General features: G+C 36.4%; 1 protein-coding gene across 29 annotated transcripts in view; it reads right to left on the bottom strand.

Annotated features, from left to right (window-relative positions):
* ZBTB20 (zinc finger and BTB domain containing 20) overlaps positions 1-17,525 on the bottom strand; it is a 764,927-nt gene that overhangs the window by 236,780 nt on the left and 510,622 nt on the right. The window contains exon 1 of one of the 29 annotated variants that reach the window (XM_081796699.1): positions 3,164-6,686. The exons of 27 other annotated variants lie outside the window; for them this stretch is intronic. The gene's annotated coding sequence lies outside the window, so the exon portion shown is untranslated. Of the gene's footprint in view, positions 1-3,163; positions 6,687-17,525 lie in introns of those variants that run through there. One more of the 29 variants, XM_081796616.1, reaches the window with a different exon arrangement.

The raw sequence follows: 17,525 nt of genomic DNA, 5'->3' as shown, positions 1-17,525 counted from the left end.
TGCAGTGACTTTCTTTCATAATTCACATGCCTAGCTCATTTTAATCTCAGTTTTTATAGTTGCTATTCCACTCTACCTGAAATGCTTTTCCTCCAGATTTTCATGTGGCTGGTTTCTAACATTGTTCAAGTCTCAGCCATATGCCATCTCCTTACATGCTATTTCTATTAGGTTATACTCCTGTTTTCTTCTTTTCGCTCATTGGCATGTGTTAGTATGCTTACATATTTATTAACTATTTCCTCTAACTAGAATGTTCCATGAGGAAAAAGGACCTTGTGAGTCCTGCTCACTATTATATTCCCAGTGCCTATAACAGTAAGGGCTCAATAAATATTTGCTGAATGAATGAATAAATAAATGACTAAATGATAAAAGAATGGACAGCAAGCAAGAGCAATATCAGTGTTTTTCAATGGGTCTTTAAATGCACTTCAAATGTTTTAAGAACAAAAATGTACTTTCCTAGCACATTAGCATCAAAAGTACTAATTTTACTAATTAAAAGTTTGGACCTGAGTGTACATTGATGACTGGTCCAAAATCATGTGGTAACTAAGTATCTCATAATTCTGGTCTTAAATCATGTCAGTCCAGTCAGTCCCACAGTGTTTTTCTTGGAACAAATTATAAACCAAGGGTAATTAATCTGAGGTCCATCAATAGGCTTGAGGGGGCCTGTGAATCCTTTTGACAAGATGCTGTCCTTTTGTGGGGAGAGGGTTCACAGCTTTCATGAGATTATTAGTGGAAGCCTTAAACCAAAAGAAGCTAGAAATCCTTTAAGCAATACCGTTCTAAAGCACCTGCTATGCCCTCTTCCTCTGTGGTAGTATTTGCTCTTTTGAATACAAAGATGGTAGGTAGCAAATTTCAATCATTGTCTTTGTCTATTTGGGTTATGTTCATTTTACCCTACAGCCCTCTCATGACTCAAGCTGTCACTTTGTGGAATAGCACAGGAGAGACATGTCTGCATCCTCAACTCTGAGAAAACACCTTTGGCCAGTTGGGATTTAATTTCATTTTTATCTGAATATGTTGCACATAAGCATTTTAGTAGCCTAATCTCTACATAACTCTGACATTTATTAATTTTACAATCTTGGGAGAAATTTTTAATCTTAGTTTTGGAAGGTTTAAATGAGATAACACTGGGTATGTGGAACCACATGAAATTGCCATTTCTGGAGGTGGAAATTGACAAAGAGAAATGGTTCAACCTGTGGTTAAGTGTTCAAATGTCAACTTTTTTTTTTTTTTTTTAAAGATTTTATTTATTTATTTGAGAGAGAGAGAACACATGAGAGGGGATAGGGTCAGAGGACGAAGCAGACTCCCCGCCGAGCAGGGAGCCCGATGCGGGACTCGATCCCGGGACTGCAGGATCATGACCTGAGCCGAAGGCAGTCGCTCAACCAGCTGAGCCACCCAGGCGCCCTCAAATGTCAACTTCTATTGTTGTTGGAGAAATTATTTTCACTTTATAGTCTTCTCTTCCTGTAAATATTTCTACTCATGTGGAATGTATTATTGGAGGGTGGGGTTGAATTTGCCCATGATTTTAATTTATAATACATAGGCAGGTAGCTCCAAGTGACACCACAGAGACAGCCTGGAGAATGGGCTTTAGAAGATGAAATTCATAGAGGCTGGTTGTTTTTCTCATCCACAGATGCACTTTTAACTGGACAACTTTTATGTGGAGATGAAATCCACAGAGCAGATTCATGCGTTCTGTATTGGTTTCCTATTGCTGCTTATGGCTTACAAAACAGGAATGATTACAGTTCTGGAAGTCAGAAGTCCTTAAATAAAGGTGCAGCACTTCATTCTTTTTGGAGACTCCAGAGGAGACTCCCCCTTCTTGTCTTCTCTAGCTTCTAGACGCAGCCCACATTCCTTGGCTCATGGCCCTTCCCCCATCGTCAGAGGCAGCAGTGCCATATCTTCTGTCTCACTTTCTCTGAGATTCCACTTCATCATCACATCTTCTCTGACTCTGACCCTACTGCTTCCTTCTTCCTCTTATAAGGACTGTTGTGATTATATTAGGACCACCCACATAATCCAGGATCATTTTCCCATCTCAAGATCCTTAACTAACATCTGCAAAGTCCCTTTTGTCATGCAAGGCAACATATTCACAGGTTCTGAGGATTAGGATGGGGGAGGCAGTTATCATTCTGTGTACCACAGGGATCAAAATCTTCCAGGTATTCAAATTTCAAATAGCAAGCAAGACAGTATTTTATTTCTGTAAAGCTCATATCACAGTAAACTGCATAGAAGTAAGCACACATACCCTCATAGAATTTTTAAGAGATAGTAATTTATAACTCCCCAGCTTCCCTTTTGGCCCATGTGTATGGAAATCATAGTCTTAGTTTTGGTTTGCAGAGTCTTATTTTGCTCCTTTACCCAGTTTTAGTTAATCCTTCTTATATTCTAACTTGTCCTTTTACAGAATTCATACTGCTATCCCTAGCCAAAGAATGATTAGTATGGCAAATTCTCTCAGCACTACCTTCTACCAACTCCAGGAATAAAAGATCCAGGTTTTTAGCCAAGAGCCAACCAGGACAGAGTTCCAGCATAGCTCATCACACCTTTCTTGTGCCCTCCTCTCGGGCGCGACGTATATACAACCTGTATCTACAGGCTCACCAGCACTTTCAGGTGTTAATGCAAATGACTACACCATGAGAAATCCCCTCTTCCAGCTCCTTGTTTGGATAAATGTAACTCAAATGTCTTCCTTCTTCTCTCGCCTAAAATATCTGCTTCCCTGACCTACATCTCCCCTGTCCACTCCCTCCTGTGAATACGAGCCCTCCAACACTGAAGCCTCGGCAGCACGGGCCCATCGTGACAGCCTAACATCCTTGTCCTGCTGGAAACTATTCAGCATCCAGAGGACCATCTTTATGCTGATAACACTAAAATATAAAATAATGCCAACAGCTGGTGCTACAAATGGCTTTTAAAAACGATGTTCATTCACTAAAATTCCTCTTGCTACTTTTGACATGAAACACGCAGTCTCTAATTATTCTGATCAAGACGGTGAAATACAAAAACAAACTTTAATTGTGTTTAACAGATATTTAATCAGGACTCACTGAACTACAGATTAAAGCTGAAATTCATAAACCATAATTACCCGATTGTCGCAATCTTTTGGTCCACATTCTCCTTCCGTCTGGGCGTCTGGCACCTTGCCCCGAATTTCTTTTACTGTCTTCTCAGCTTCGTTACTGTTCATGTTTTCCAGCAGAGATTTAGCACAGATTACAAAATATCTGTTCTTGGCAACTTTCTTCATTAGCTTTTTTTCCCCCTTGCAAAAAAGTTTATTTTTTTTCCTACCAGAGTAGCTGGAACAGGCATACGTTTAGGGTGCTTTTGTGATACAAACTAATTATATAGTTATCAGGAGATAATATGGTAGCGATAACTAGAGTTACTACAGTTATCACGTAGGTATCATGCAATTTCTCCAGTATGCCATGCGGTGTGTCCCAGTCACCATGTAATTACCTCATGTCACTACTGCATTGTTTTATGGAAAATGCTTTTCTCTCCCTAACAAAACCTTTCCACCACATTTGAAAAAAAAAAAAAAAAGAAGAAGAAGAAGAAGAAGTGGAATTCTTAGTTCTCATTTCTGGTACTGCTCATTCCCAGTAAGATGTCATGCGAATGAAGAGAAACACCTGTCCTCTCTTAAAAATTTGGTTAAGGAGCAAACGGAGCAATTCTGTTTTCTTTTGCTTCATTCCACGCAGGTGAGGAAGTAATTACCAACAATACATACATTTTCTTTCTTTCCTTTTTTTTTTTTTCTAAAAAAGCAAAGTAACAAACAAACAAAAAAAACCACACACACAAAAAACACCCACCACCCCACCCCACCCTATTTACTTAGGATTCGTTTAGTCTGGCACTTTCCCCCCTACTCTTCCCTTTCAAATCTCAGTCACTCACATTTGTTTTTTCCTCGAATTATGGTGTAAATCATTCTTAACAAGCTAGCTTGAAACTTGTCTCACTCAGTAGAAACATATAACGCCACTGTAATTGAAACATGGAACTGCAAGCTTGAAACTCTAACTATTTTTTTGGGCCAGTCTTCAGAAGGACACACAGAGCTTCCCTTGCAGTGCCGTAACCCCTGTGTCACACAGTTAGGATAACATCATAGACCAAGGCAAGAGGATAAAGAGAAGGCTCTGGCAAAAGAAGAGGTGGGTGGTTTCTTTATTCCCCCCAGTTGGGCAGACAACCCTCTGAAGCAAGGACTATAGTTCCTACTTATTTATCTCCAGTTGATGGCTTGAAGTCTGACCTCACGAAGACCTCTGGATATGATATCCCACCTGAGAGTTCCAGTTTAAAACAGGATGGAGTGGCTTACTTTGCAGCACAGATGAAAGCTGTTTCCAATTCTGCTTTTATTAGTCACCTCCCAATCTGATAGCTGCCCATTCAGTTGTACACTTAACTCAGGTTGGGGTAAAAATCACCCCCAGACTTTGAAGGGCTGGAAAAATTGCTATTCCATCCTAGAGCATTGTTCTTCAATCACAGAGTTCCTCTAAATACAGTTGACAGCCTTTGAGATGCAAAACGCACCACTTTAATGTAGTAGAGGTCCCCTTCACTGCATTGCCAGATCTATTTAGCAGAATCTTCTTGGAATAATCTGTCCCTAGACCTGAGGATGCACAGTGATTTTAAGCATTTCAAGCTAACGATAATGGTTAGTGCTGAGAACAGATGTACCTGGCTGTGATGTGATCTATTCCAGTAGGCTTTTATGAGCTGTTCATTCCTATTGACTTAGCATTTTATGTCTGTGCTTTTGCCTGGTGTGATGGTTGCATAGGGGTGTCATGTGTGTATTTTCCTGATGTGTGATGGCTGTACAGGGGGCTGTGCGTATTTTCTCAGTGCAATGGCTACACAGGGTGTTGTGTGTGTGTTTGCCTGGAGTTATAGCTGCACGTGTTATTGTGCGACTCCTACCCCCATTTGAAGGCTGCTTGCAGGGTCCTATGTGCATCTTTTTCCTACTGTGATGGTTGCACTCGTTGCTCTGCTAATGATGGACATTTCTAGCAATTATCCATCTACAGGGTCCTGGGGAAAGAATTGCAGTAAAATCAATAAACAGTGCTAGACAGGCCCTTGTAAACATGAAACGACACCCCTGAATAAATGCCTTTTCCTACCATAGCATGTTAAAATCCAAGTGCTGTTACCTTATGGGCATTGGGATAAAATTTCTATGGTCTCTCCATCTCTTTCATATATTGCAGTCATTTGGGGGAGTTTGAGATTACTGCTGTTTGGAGGGCTTTTACACATAAATCTATCTAATGACACTTTTCACTACATTGTCCCACACATCACCTCTTATATTCCACCCTGACTTGCTCTGGTACAATAGCTGATGTTTTGAAAGTGAATATGCCTTTCATTTATTCCTGCAGTCTCACCAAGCCCTCCCCACAGGCCCCCTACATCATGCGCACACCGCCCCCTCCCTCGCCTCTCTGTAGTCTCTGTATCCCTCCTGCGTTCACCAAATGGAACTGACAAAGGAAAGAACCAATGAGGTTAAAGTCCTTTGAAACCCCTGGAATACAGATGAGCTGGGAGGCATCTGGAAACAAAACCAGACACTTGAAATCAAAGAGACAAGTAAATTACTATCCTAATCTAGGAAGAATAACTAAAGGTGTCAGTGGGGTTCCATTGATAGCACTTGGCCCTGGGCCAGAATGCCAAGGGTTCAAACTCCACACCAGCTTTGGGCTCGGGCCCAAGACTTGCCACTGCAGGGCGCAGCAGCATGTGCAGCAGTGTTAAAGGTGTCAGCCTTCTGCAGAGAGGTTAAGTCCAAGTCCTTCTGCCTGCTTGTCATTACGCCCCAGAGGGATGCCGAGATAACCCTACCTTCCTCTCCAGTGCCTTTCTCAACAGGACGGGCTGTGGAGGAGCTAGTACTCAGCAGCATATTCGCTAATATCACTATTGTATACTCACTGAAATGCCCCTTTTTTGATGAGGCTGCCTGGAGAAATAAAGTATGTGCAAGAAAATCCAACCCCCCACCAGAAAACCTGACGTCTGGCCTAAAGATTCTTCCATCAATGCAAAGAGCTAAGTTTGGAAACCTAAAACCACGTGTCTAAATGAAAGGAAATGTTTTCATTGGAACAGCTTACATGTCTGGTACACTTGCATAAAAACTATTGCATAGCATTTTAGAGCTAAAATTGCTATAAAATGCTTAATACAGTAAGAATAATTATGAGATTTTGCACGCACAGCTGGTATACAACTGAAGTCTCAGCCACAGATCCAATGGAGCATGGGAAAACCATTTATAAAAATTCCTGGTATGCCAGTTTAACTCACCATCAACAGCCCATCAACACTTCCTCCATTCTTTAGGTGGAAGGGGAAGATATTTACCTATTAAATGCTTTATTTCTTCTTTCATGGATGTCGTTAATACTTGATTCAAGGCATTCTAGCTATTGCTTGACAGTAGCAATATAAATTATAACAGGATGCGAATGACCTGAAACCGAGGTTTCCCTCCCCACTGAGCACAAGGGTTACAAATACAGTAAATAATGAAGCAAAAGACCAAATTGTAAGTCTACCTGCAGCACCCACCCCTCTTTTACTTCTTCTCTCTATCCCTTCACCTCTTCTTCTCCCCCATCTTCTCTGAGATTCAAATCTCTCAGTGACTTCCTGGGTAATCTGGATCCCCTGCCCCCCTCCCCCCTCATAGCCCACCCAGCCTTGCCTTGCCCTAGCCTACACCTCAAGGACAGAACTCTTCCTTCACTTCCTCCAGTCAAATTATATTGGTTCTTTCTTCTGCATTCCTTTTAGCTCCAATTAATAATCACTTGAAAGGAGCTAAAGTAGTTTGAATGATCTTTTTTGGTTAATAATTATTTAATATAGATTATTTCTTGATTTGAAAAAAGTGAATTTAAGAGTCAAAGGAAGAATCTGTTTTTTGATACCTCTTAGGCTCTAAGGGAAATGCCAGACAAGGTGAGAAGATTCCAATCAGAGGCATTGCTGGATGTTCCATTGCACTGTCTCAGACAAAAGATGAGAAGCCACTGTAGATATATGGGAACCCCCAGGGGGACAGTCTGCTAACACAAAGGCTACATGGTCCAATATAAACGGAATTGGACCAGAATCAGGAAACCGAAGTTTGAGCATCAATAAACTTTGTCACCAAATGTTTGGGGAAATCATTCATTTCCTTCAGCTGGGAAGTGAGGATCCTGTATTAGCAAATCTGTATGGTTCCTTGCAGCTCTATGAAGCTCATGTCATGACTCTCTGACTGAGGATCAGTTGGCTCTTCTGGTTTTGCTGCTTCCTCCAGCTAAAATTAGAGGTTCTGAATAAAGATGGCTACCAGTAGTTCCACATGGAGCCCTCCTGACTAAAGGAGTGTTGACACCCATCTGTAAGTTTTAAGCTCTCTGCTTACTACCTGCATACGCTACTTTTGAGCTGCTCCTTTATGCTACACAGATATTTTCTTAGCATTTTATTTCTCCCCATGTATTAATTCAACAATCATTTATTGAGCACTTTCTATATATGAAACACAGAGCTAGTCACTGACAACAGGATTGAACAAGATAGCTTCTCTGCTTCCTATGAAGCACAAATGAATCTACTGTTCTTGTCCATTCTCTCTCTCCCCTTCACTTCTTTGCATAAACACATATACTTCTAAAACTACAAGGTTGGTATAGAAAAAATAAGAGGAATTGGATTTATGTAATCTGCACCCAGTCCAAAGTACTGTTTAACTTCAACAAAAGAATATGATAATAATTTGTATTAGAAAATTATAGTCATTCAAATACGCACTTCAAAAGTATAAATGGTATTTCTTAACATGTGTTTTGAGGTCACTGATTTACATTAAGGACAACAATTTGGGTGGCAAGAAAATTACAAAGGTAAAACTATCTCTTCTGTAGATAAAATTCTCGGACAAAATCTGAGACTCCCGTAAACAGCCTCTGAGAAAGTGAGAACACAGAATATTTTCGTTTAGTCTTTTTTCCTCAGCAGATTTAGGGTTCTTATCCCTTCAAAATTTCTTTCCCGAATTAATAATAATAACTTCCATTTGTTGAGTACATATTAAATTCCAGCACTTCCAATACATCACTGCATGTTAAGAAAGTGATGCTGCAATGTAGATACTATTACCCTCACTTTACAGATGTGAAAACTGAGGCTCAGGGAGGTGAAATAATTTGTCAAAGATCATACAGACAGTATACAGAGTTGGGATTTAAACTCAGGTCTGTCTTTGTGCAAATAGCTCCATAAGCATTTCTTGGTTCTATCAAGTCTAACTTTATTTAAAAAATAATCTTGCTTGAATGCTTTGTTAGCAAACAAGGAAAACACTCTTTATATTCTTTCTTCACGTTCATTCATTGCATTACAAATACTACTGTGAAAATAGGAGATGGTTAAGATTTTTCTTAGAAGGTCTGGCTACCTTTTCATATTTCTTTGGACTGAGATGAATAATTAAATTGGGGGCTCTCAATCAAAGGAAAAGAATGAGCTATTTGCTATCTGAATGTTTCTGTTATTAATTGATCAGACATGGATAAGGTGTATTATTACAACTATATTTGTGAGGTATGATTTATGTTGTTCTACTGCATATTACTCTGTGCTGTTTTTCATTTTCCTGCACTTTGGACTTTTTGTTTTGTTTTTATGAATTTAGTCACGGTTGTGTTTTGAACTTTGTAAAAATGTAATACTCAGAAAATTTAAAAAAGAAAAAGAAAATATTTTCAAAATGATGTCAAAATCAAATCTACCCTCACTAATTTGATTTGTAGGAAATGGAGAACAAAGTATTGCAAGCAGAATGCTTTTAAATACATCCTAATTACTTCAATGTGCAAATGCATTGACTAAATCGAAGCATGCATTTAACACTTTGCACTTCAATTGTGCTTATTCATCTAAGTTCTATAGATAGCAATTCCACAAGAAAAACAGGAGGTAAACTTCACTATGGCCAATCATTTTACAGCTATTGGAGGAAAACTACTGTTCTAAAGTTCAAGCTTACCTGTCAAGTCAGCTCCATTTTGGACTAATGCAAAAGACCATTAGTCCAACTAATGCAAAATAACAAATAACTTACTGCAGCTACTCAAGTATTCCTGACTGACTTTGTCTTTCCTATTCTTCCCTTCTGCTTTCCGTGGGGTAGGACGAAGCAGTATGTATACTTATGTAGCAAAGCCACGTTAAGTATTCAGCAGGGTAAGTCATGGGGAATGATGCCATAAGGCTGGAGGTGATATGCAGTTTAGGCTGTGATGGAGTCATGATGGCAGGGTTACCTAGAGTTTGGTATGGGACCAGCTACACCAGATCACCAGAGGAGGATGTTAAAAAGACATATATCAAGGTCACTCCAGAGCAAATCAACAGAATTATCATGTCTTGAAGATCTCAAAGATCTTCCTTTTAAATGAGCTTCCCAAGTAATTCTTAGACTCTAAAGCTTGAAACACACTGGCGTATGCACTTAAGCTCTCTGATTCTATATCCAGTGTGAGCCCTGCTGGTACACCTACCCTCTGTCCCAGTTGTCAAGATACATGTGCAAATACAACCAGCTGTCCTGTGAGGAATTAATTCTAGTAATAATAGCCCAAGGGCTTAGCCAGGCATGATGCTGTCTGATATGCAAGATCTCATCCAGTCTCCAGAGCAAGGGCTATGAAATAGGCATTATTATTATTCCCATCTTTCAGATGAAGAAACTGAAATTCAGAGACTGAGTTGCTTATTGTGGGTTTCATACTAGTCATTGCAAGAGCTCTTAAGAACTACACTACTTTAGGGGTGCTTGGGTGGCTCAGTCGTTAAGCGTCTGCCTTCGGCTCAGGTCATGATTCCAGGTCCTGGGATCGAGCCCCACATCGGGCTCCTTGCTTGGCGGGAAGCCTGCTTCTCCCTCTCCCACTCCCCCTGCTTGTGTTCCCTCTCTCGCTGTGTCTCTCTCTGTCAAATAAATAAATAAAATCTTTAAAAAAAAAAAAAAGAACTACACTACTTTAACTCTTAGCTTTGTGCCTTGCAGAAAAATATGTGGGTTTTTTTTTTTTCTTAAGATTTGCTTATTTATTTGAGAGAGAGAGAGAGAAATCCTTAAGGAGACACCCCACTGAGTGTGAAGCCTGACATAGGGCTCCATCCCAGGACCCCGAGATCAAGAGTGGGCTCCTTAACTGATCACTTAACTGGTTATATAATAATACATAGGGTGCGAACATTTGAAACCAAGTTAATTTTTCCTTCATTTATCTTTATAGATACTAAAATCATCTAAAGTAAGCTGCTAATGTTTCATTGGTTCATTCAACAATCATGCACTTGGCCAGAACCTGAGGTAACAAAGATAAATAGGACATAACTTCTACCTTCACTGGAATTACCATTCTGAAAAAGAGATGAGCTTGTGTATAAATAGTTCTGGGTTAACTTGTAGTCAGTGGAGGCCTGAGCTGGAGAGTGGTTCGTTCATCTGGCAGAAGGGAAAGAGGGTGCGGTCTGGAAATGTTTAGTTACTCCAGTACTTTGCCATTGGCTAGTGTAAAGAATTTAGATTTTAAAAAAGATTACATTTTTACTTAAACGGTTTTGTTAGAAAAGGAGTGGACAAATTCTACTTGTGTATTTTGAGCCAATAAAACTTTATCTGGTTCATTCTTCCTGGCATCTAACTGGGTTTCTTTTTTGGCTAAGTTCTGTGAACAGAGCCAAGTAAGTTGTTATGTTTATTCATTCTTACACAGAGTAGCCAAGATTCTATTCTTGAGATGGGTGCTTGATAAATTTTATCAGTAGTAATTTATTCTACCAATAAAAGTGACTTTATACTGACATATTGTCTGTGTCCTTTACTTCATTTTCATGAGTCTCAATTACTCAAAATGCTATTATTATTAGATTATGAAATTTCTATAGGATGAGAAATTTAGAAGTTAAAAACAATTGAAAACCTAGTGATCTAGATTTCTTCCCTTCTGATAATCTCATATACATGTGCATGTGCTCTGAGTGTATTAATGTCAGAACTGACTGATAGACTAAAGAAAATGAGGTTCTACAACGTCAGAGCACGAACTGATAACCTGAGGCAAATATACAAGGATACAAAAAAAACCCAAACAGAGACTCTGAGAAGCACTGGGCAATAGAAACAATGTGGTCTGATTCAGAAAATACATGCCATATCATATTCAATATATGATTCCAAAAATCTGTATCACAGATATTTCAAAAGCTTAATAAATTGGAAAAGCAAAACATTTTAATTCCATTAAGGGGTGATAAGTAGTAAACATGTATTCATCTTTTAAATTGAATTAGCATCAAATTTGGAATTAATATTATTTAAATTATTTGCTGTTTGCTTAAAATTTTTATTTTTCTATTATAGTATTTTTAGAACATTCAGAAATTAAGAAAAATTAAGATTTCTTAAAATTAAGAAAAAGAAGAAATAAAATATCACTTAATTCTACCATACAGATATTGTTCACATTTTAATGTATTTCCTTCGATTATAACCATACACTTTCATTTTTTAAATTTAGGATCATGTTAGGTGTACAAGTTTCTTTTGGATCAGGTACTTTCTGTTACATTATTTCATGAACATTTTCTAGTAAAAGAATTTTTAAAAATATCTTATATGCAATGATATCTATGGATGTCCCATAATTTGTTCAATAATTTCTCCAATTAAATATTTAGGTTTGTTTTTCTCTTTTTCCACTTTTGTAAATGACATTGTGATGAACATCTTTATACATAAATCTCGGTCTAGAGTTTCTATTCCCGATAGATAGATTCCTAGAAGTAAAATTACTGAGTCAAAAAGATACATTTTTAAAGAAAGTTTCTTCATAACACAATGCCATTTTACTTTGTGGAATTTCATGTCAATACATATCCCCACCATCACTATATGTGTGCCAGTTTAACTGCACACTTACCAACATTGAGAAGTATTATTTTTATAAATAATGCCTTTAAGTGCTAGTGAGTTATAATACTTTTTCATGTTCATTAGACATTTGTATTTCCTCTTCTGTGATTTTTCTTTTCATAATCTTTTTAGATTTTTTTAAACAAATACTTATCTCAGTATCTTCATATCTTTTGCTTCCACTCCATCTCTGATGTTATCACTACATTCTGGACTCTCCTTATCTCATCCTGAACCATGGCATCATTTTGCCTGCCTCTATTCCAGATTTCTTCCATTTTGATCCATTCTATACATTGCTGCCTAACAGTACTTTTGAAAATACCATGCTGCTTTAATCCAGATCAAGAACCTACTATAGCTCCCAGTTATTTATCTATCAGCTAAATTCAACTGCCTTATTCAGGAGAAAATTAATCCCATTCTTGGATATTTCCTGAAGAATTCTGTTGAATAACTTAGGTTATTGATGTATGGAACCTATATGCAGTTAAGTTTTTATGTGTATATTTATATATGATAGACATACAGACAGATACTATGCTGAATACTAGACATGAAAATTGGAAGGGGCTTTACAGAGCATCAAGTCCAACTCTTTATATTTACAAATAAAAAACTGACTCAAAGAGTTCAATAAATTACTCAAGAGAATAGAGCTAGTTAAATGACAGAACTGGGGCCAGAAACCAAGTCTCCTGATTCCCAGTTCAGTGACTTTTAAATCGAGAATAATAAAAATCATTTTTACAATTTAAAGAATAGAAACAGCTAGGAAGACAGTTTAATTTCAATCTGTTCTTACATATAAAAGATTGTTAAAATCAGCCACATAGGAAACTTGAGTGTTCTTATAAACACAAATATGCACTTCTTATAAATTGATCAAATGTGCCATTAAAATTTCCATAAAATTTGCACACCAGCAATGACCCAGTTTATACTAGTTTGCTTTTTTCTTGTTAATCTACATTGTTTTATTTAGTCTACTTTGCTACAATAGAAGCATCATATTTTTTTAGCATGTTACAGATCATCATTAAGTTTCTTGTTAATATCTAGTGGTATTCAAAGGAAAATCCAATTTTCTTAGCATCTTCTATAAAGAATTTCCTTTGACTATAATTGGGGATTTTAAGAACTATCCTTAAAAAATAAAGCAATAAGAACTACTTCAAAATGCTTCTATTTAGGGGCGCCTGGGTGTTTCAGTTGTTAAGCAACTGCCTTCGGCTCAGGTCATGATTCTGGAGTCCCGGGATCGAGTCCCGCATCGGGCTCCCTGCTCGGCAGGGAATCTGCTTCTCCCTCTGACCCTCCTCCCTCTCATGCTCTCTGTCTCTCATTCTCTCTCTCTCAAATAAATAAATAAAATCTTAAAAAAAATAAAATTCTTTAAAAAAATGCTTCTATTTATTTATTTTATTTTATTTATTTTTTTAAAGATTTTATTTATTTATTTATTTGAGAGAGAGAATGAGAGAGAGAGAGCACATGAGAGGGGGGAGGGTCAGAGGGAGAAGCAGACTCCCTGCCGAGCAGGGAGCCCGATGCGGGACTCGATCCCGGGACTCCAGGATCATGACCTGAGCTGAAGGCAGTCGCTTAATCAACTGAGCCACCCAGGCGCCCCCAAAAATGCTTCTATTTAGAGTAAACAACATGAAGTATTCTGGAAGAACACAGGCTATTAGCAATTGAATATGATACAATTATTGATATTTAATCACTATTTCACATTCAAGAATCATACAGTATTTGGCAAATGAAAACTTAAGGGTAGTTACTGATGTGAGAATGGGAGTTGCCAGATATACTTATTATTTATAGGGGTAGGGTAGGATAGAAGGGGCAAAGATGGAACTAGCTATGAGTGGGACTAACTAGGATAGAGGCACATTGATTGCAAAGGGTTTGTTCACAAAGCATGTGTTTGCCTAACAAAAGAATTGAAAGAAAGAGTACTTATTAAATCATATGGTGGCCCAACAGTTTATAAAATCCAAAGTTTAAATGAATAGGTGGGTCATCAGCAGCAGAGGGAGACTCTAATGACATTGCAGCTATGTTTTCTTTCTCTGTATGCATGTGTGTATACATAAAACAGATACAGTCGTTTCATACTCAACACATATTTACTAAGTATCTACTTTTTGTTAGAAGCTCTCTACTACTCAAATAAGTGATTTAGTTTTTTGTGATTATCCTCCTTTACAGCTGTATTGTAAAACTAAAAATTATCTATAACTGACGTAATGTATTATAACAAAAAAAAATGGGAAATTGAACAGGAGGAGAAATGAAGAAATGGCAACCTAAATTTCTCATTCCATACAGTATACAATTTCAATAATGATGATAATTAAAGAAAATAGGACTGGAGTTTTAAAAATAATAGTAATCGTTATTAGAAAAATAAACTATGCTTTATAACTTCTAAATTGGTAGATTAATAACAAATAGAACCATCATATATCAAAAGAGGAAGAAAGAGAGAGAAGGAGAGAAAAAAAGAGGGGGCTAGGACATGACCAAGGATGTATAAAAACACAGACAATATAAAATAAAATTTCTGAGGTAGGACCAGATATATTTTTACAAAAATAAATAATAGTTAATTTATTAAAAATAAAAAACAAACACCATAGCATAGTTTTGTTTTTTTTTTTTTAAATACAAAATCTAAACATATAATGGTATTTTAAGAGCACTAGTTTTGGTAGTGGAGAAACCTGAGTTCAAATCTTACTTCTGCCATTGACTAGTTATAACCTCTTTCCTAGAGGGGAGTTTATTTAGCCTATTTGCCTCAATTTCCTAGTTTATACAGTGGGAATAAAAAATAACTGATTATAGAGAGGATTGAATAAGATAGTACCTATAAAGTTCAGTGTCTAGTCCAGCTAAACATTCAATAACAACTATTATTTACAATACCTGTTTTAAAATTATACATCTAAATAAAAGAGAGGTGAAAATCAAAGGAGTGTCACTTAAGATATACTGTTAACCAAAAAAACTGATACAGTATAAAATGAGAAAACTGAAGAAGCAGAGTGAAATTTAAAAAAGCAAGTGATCATTTTTACAAAGAAACTAAAAGCAGCAAAGGGGGTTGAAGCTATAAGCCTACTCAAATCTGGACCCAGAAACACACAGAGGTGGCTGGGAGTCTAGTTCTTAGAGTAATGAGGCCGAAAGGCTCCATATGAAATTGTGGACCTGAGGCTGGCTCACTACTTCAGTAAGAGGCTGCAAAAAATATGGCCAACTGCTACCTGGGGCAATAGCTTATAGAGCTGTAGGCACTGAGAGGTGGAAGGATAAAGACACAGCCTCATGATCAAATACGCTTAAAGAGAAAAAGCTGAAAACTACCACTACAACATTAGGATTGGGGCTAGGAATCCAGGAATCCCAACAGAGGTAACTGTAAAACCACTAGTCAGGGATGTATGAACAAAGGAAAAAAGAGGAAGAAAGAAAACTAAGAGACAAGTAAAAAAAAAAAAAAAGCCTTGTGACCCACATTAACCTGCAAAACAAAATTCTAAAACATAACAAGGAATCTAATAAGAAAACAACCAACAAAACTAATAATTAGAACATTCACTACATGTGAATTTGATTTTATAGAATTGTCTGACAATGACCTCAACATGAATATGTTTGTAATGCTCAGAGATTAAAAAAAAATCATACTTATAAGAGAATAAGAAATTATTAAATAACAACAGAGAGCAAAAAGATAATAGGTGAATAAAGAACCAATCAGAAATCTTAAAAATTAAAAATATGTTCATTGACATTAAAAATGAAATAGGATAATTTAAAATTGGGCAATTTCAAGGAGATTATTAGTGAGTTAGGTAATATTAAGGAATGCACTCAGAAAAAAAATCACAGAAAGTAAAATATATTTTTAGAAAATGAAAGAGTAATTGAGATATGTAAATTGACTAGGAAACAGCAATATATATCTTATAAGAATCCCTGAAGAAAATGGAGGTAATAACAAAGAAACAATAAAGGAAAAGATAATAACTGAGAATTTTCTAGCATTAGAGACCTGAGATTAGAAAGTAAACCCTGAGTTCATGACTGATAGTTCAAAATAAATCCATATCTAGACACATTTGAGAGAAACTATAAGACATCAAGGATACAGAAAAACTTTTAAAAGTCACCAGAGGGAAAAGACAGACTACCTACAAAGTGATGAAAACTAGATTGACAGCAGATTTCTCTTAAGTAATGATAAGTTAAAGAACAACTGTGTAAGATTGAGTAATATCCTCAACTGCTGAACAAAAATACCCAGATAAATTGCCGTTTAAGATAAATGATAAAATAAAAACATTTTTAGATATATAAAAAGAGTATACTTCCCAGGGCTCTACCAAAGAATTACTAAAAGATGTAATTGAACACGAAGAAAAGTGAACCCAGAAAGGAAGCCATATCATCCAAGAATAATGGTGGACACAGCAATAGCTTAAATATACGAGTACATATAATTAGGCATTAACTATTAAAATCAATGATAACCACTTTTGCATATGTTTTAAAACAAACAGATAAAACTAAAACTCCATTCAATTATCATAACAGATTGATAATTAGTAAATAGATAAAACATGCTAGGCACCTTTTTTACATTAAGGAGAAAGCCAGAAATACTAAAAGGTGGATTATTTTTTAATTAGAAAAATATATAGCTAGGTATACATATAAAATTTTTAATATGAGCACTAGAGAAATAGATAAGCCACCTACAGATTTTAAGTCAGCAGTAAAATCCATGTCCCAGGTCACAAAGAAACTAAAAAAAAATTTTAATTGAACCCATATAAAACACATCCTCTCATTATAATGCAATTAAATTCTGGATCAGTAATAAAAATAGAGTAAATTTATGTTTAGAAAGTAAAAACATACACTTTTGAGCAACCCAAGGGTTAAAAATAAATCAAGCAGACATTACAAAACATTTAAAATTGAACAAAACTACAAACTAAAACAAGCTATGCAGCTAATGAAAAACTTGGAAGGAAACTTAAGAGAGTAAAATTCATCTTTGAAAATAAGAAAAAGCATCGAAATGAAATGAGTAATAATTTAACACAGGAATCTAGAAAAAGAAAAATGTTCTAAACTATAAGAAGTAGACTGAAAAAAATAATGTTGATAAAGCACAAAGTAATGATATAGAATACAAAGACACAATAAAGTAGATAAATAAAATCAAAAGACAGGTTTTTTAAAAAAAGTAAATGAAACAGAAAAATGTCTAACAATGAGTAAGAAAAAAGGCTCAGATAAATAATATTAGGAATAAGAGGGGGGCCTATTAAAGATAAAATTAAAAGTCATGAGACCATTATGAACAATTTTATGCAATAAGTTTGAAAGTGTAGATTAACTG

Source organism: Leptonychotes weddellii, chromosome 1, assembly GCF_054177405.1.
Source record: "Leptonychotes weddellii isolate Sample4059 chromosome 1, ASM5417740v2, whole genome shotgun sequence".
In the NCBI taxonomy this organism is placed as follows: domain Eukaryota; kingdom Metazoa; phylum Chordata; class Mammalia; order Carnivora; family Phocidae; genus Leptonychotes; species Leptonychotes weddellii.
The sequence above is the reverse complement of the archived record's forward strand: the minus strand, read 5'-3'. Positions and strand labels throughout refer to the sequence as shown.